We start from the raw sequence: 2,992 nt of genomic DNA, 5'->3' as shown, positions 1-2,992 counted from the left end.
TATGATAAAACGAAGGAGGGAATAACTATGTTTCAAAACAATGATGTCGACAGTAGAAGAATCCATGGGTAAGTTAATACTTCTGAAGAATGTAAGTGTTGCTGTGAGTGAGGAACAGAACGTACTGCCTTTGGCTGAGCTCCACTGTGCACAGCAGTGTACTCAGTGTCCAGGAAATATGTCGTGTGCCTAGGTACAAAAGGAGTGGCAAGAAAAGGAAGCCATTGCCAAAGAACAAGAACTAGGACTCAATCAGTTGTAAAAGCAGATCAACTTCTTTCCAAGTTTTGTTTTAATAGTGAATTAAACCACAGCAACTCCCTAGACATTGTCATGAAACCTTCTTGTCATGATGAATTATCTTCTTCTCCTTAGCTTACCGTGGTGTATGGTAAACTTCATTCCCTAGTTGGACTGGCAGCCTAGCCCTCATGTGCTATTTCTTCAAGTTGTATAGCTAACTGCATGTTTTCTCTATCTTTTTCTTCTTTAGTCCAACGGTATTTATGTGGCTTTGGTGACTTTATTCTTTTGGGCTAAAGTCAGAATGTCTCTTACTTTGGCCTTAAACCTTAACTGGCATTTCTGACTGTTACAGAACCTAAGACTTCTAATCTAGATAAGTCCTCCAGTTGTAAATTGTCTAGTTCCCATGACTCTTAAAAGGAAATGGAAGTTGATCAAGATTCTGGAAAAACTCAACCACCTTTGTGATGTACCCATTAGCATTGAGATATGGTAGTTATCTACCTTGCCTCTTTTTCAAGGTTATCTAGAGTGTGTGGGACCCTAGATATGGGTTTTTTTTTGTGAGTCTCTTGTTTATATGGTCAATTTTCTTTAAAAATGCTTTGCAAAATTTGTGAATACTTACATGGCATAGAGATTTATCCTGAAGATTTAGGATAATAGATAGAGAAGTGGTATTGATATAATTTTTTATTGTCCAGGCAGAGCACCTGATTGTTTCTAGTATCCAGATACCATCAGGAATCATCTCTTTATATTCTTTATTGTTAAATATACTGTTACTGGGTAATTTTATTTCCTCCACTGTGAGCAAAAGGTAACAATGCTGGTATTATTCAAGTTTTATAGCTCGTCAGAACCTGTCTGCATTAAAACTATACAACTCTTCTTGACTCAAACTGTCTTAATGCCTTTGTTCTATGCTGGTTATATTACTATTTAGGATGGTGCATCTTCCATCCTACTATAGTAAGTACTGGCTTCTGCAGGCTCTTTTATAAAGTTGTTTCTCTGCTTCTTTGAAGATGACCACACATACACACAAGAAAAAGTAAACAATAATTTATTTTAAGGTTATGCTAAATTTATCATTTAGAAATTTATGGCATAAATATAGAGAACACAGTTTCCAACTGTGTCTTTAGATTGTAATCACAACATTCTTAATACATGATCTCTTTTCATGTTGATTGCACCCCTAGTTTCTACCCATCATCACTAATGGGATGAATAGGGGTTGGGTCTGCAAAGTGAGAAAGAAGAGTGATCCCATTTATGCAAAGAATCCCTTGTATCTGACTTAACCCTTGACAGCACAGTCACCACATCAATTGGAGGTAAGAGAAGACATGGATTGTAAGAGCCCATTGGCATTACAGAGCAACAGTCTAGATAGCTCTTGGAGAAAATGTACTACTCAGAAAAATTAGGGAATCAGGGAATGTGCAGATACTTCAGTAGTTTCAGCCTTTTGTATAGTACATTTTCACCAATGAAATAAAAGTTGGTTTTGGATCTCATTTGCATAATCAAACAATTTTCTTTGATTTGTCATTTGTTTTTCTGATGTCCCTGTTTAACAAAAGAAATCAAATGCTTCTTTTTTTATCGCTTCATATTCATTTTGAAATATCCCTTAATTTTTGTGAGCAGTATAAGTGGGGCCATCTTTGAGGAAGGATGAGGCAACTGCCCTGAGTGCCAGTAGCAAAGGTGTGGAAGGATTTTGCACAGGTTAAATGACACCTGCCACTTGGGGCACTCTAACCCAGAGTCATCTCCATGATGGAGTGTGATGAGTGATTGAAGATGCAGGAGACCACACATGTGGCCCAATCTCAAGCTGTGAGCTGTTGGGAGCTCAGAGTCCTGAATTCATTCCATGTCTAAATGAGTGAGTATCACTCAAAATCAGAGTGTCAGCATTATTCTCATAACATCCTGTGAAAACAATACTGTGTCAGTCAGCAGAGTTAATACACTCACCAGGCTGCTGCAGCCCAGCTCCAGGGCCTCAGGATGACCCCACAGGCACAAGTTCCAGAGCTTTTAGGGGCATTGGGCCTAACCCATGCACAAGGTAAAGGATTGGAGAGAACCATGAAGGGTAAAATATACTGGATACGTGTCAGCTCCCACCCAGGCTCAGGGGACCTGCCCAGACAACACTACCACTGTGGGGATACCAGCTCCAATCAGGCCCAGGCACCAGAGGGGTGGGTGTGAAGAATCTTAGAAAAATTTTTGGAAGACGTGGGGAAATTCAGGACCCCTGAGGCAGGAAAACTCAAGCAGGAGTCCAGCTTATCTGGGTCTAAAGTCTGCATTGTCTTCTGTTTGCTTCCTGTCACAAAAAAGAGTGAAAAGAATAAAACAGAGGGTAGATATGGAAGAGAATAAATAAAATATAAACTGCTCTCACAAGTCTGAGGTTTAAGCAGGGATGTTTATGGGCTAAGCCTATTCAAGACACTGAAAATAAAATATTTCACTAAAGAATTTAATTGATATAGACAACAACAACAATGACAAAAAGATTGTTTGAAGTCTCAATAAGTTTGCACTGGAGGGAGAAAATGCTATAAATGACATTGTTCAGTCAACTGACAAAATTAGAATATGGTTGGTAGATTAGATAAAAAGTATTATGTCAATATGAATGTGTGAAGTTGACAACTGCACAGTGATTATATGAAAGAACATTCCTTTACTTAGGATGTACACGGTGAAGTATTTAGGGGTA

Source organism: Saccopteryx leptura, chromosome 1 (genome assembly GCF_036850995.1).
Source record: "Saccopteryx leptura isolate mSacLep1 chromosome 1, mSacLep1_pri_phased_curated, whole genome shotgun sequence".
Classification (NCBI taxonomy): domain Eukaryota; kingdom Metazoa; phylum Chordata; class Mammalia; order Chiroptera; family Emballonuridae; genus Saccopteryx; species Saccopteryx leptura.
Note: the sequence above shows the minus strand (reverse complement) of the source record.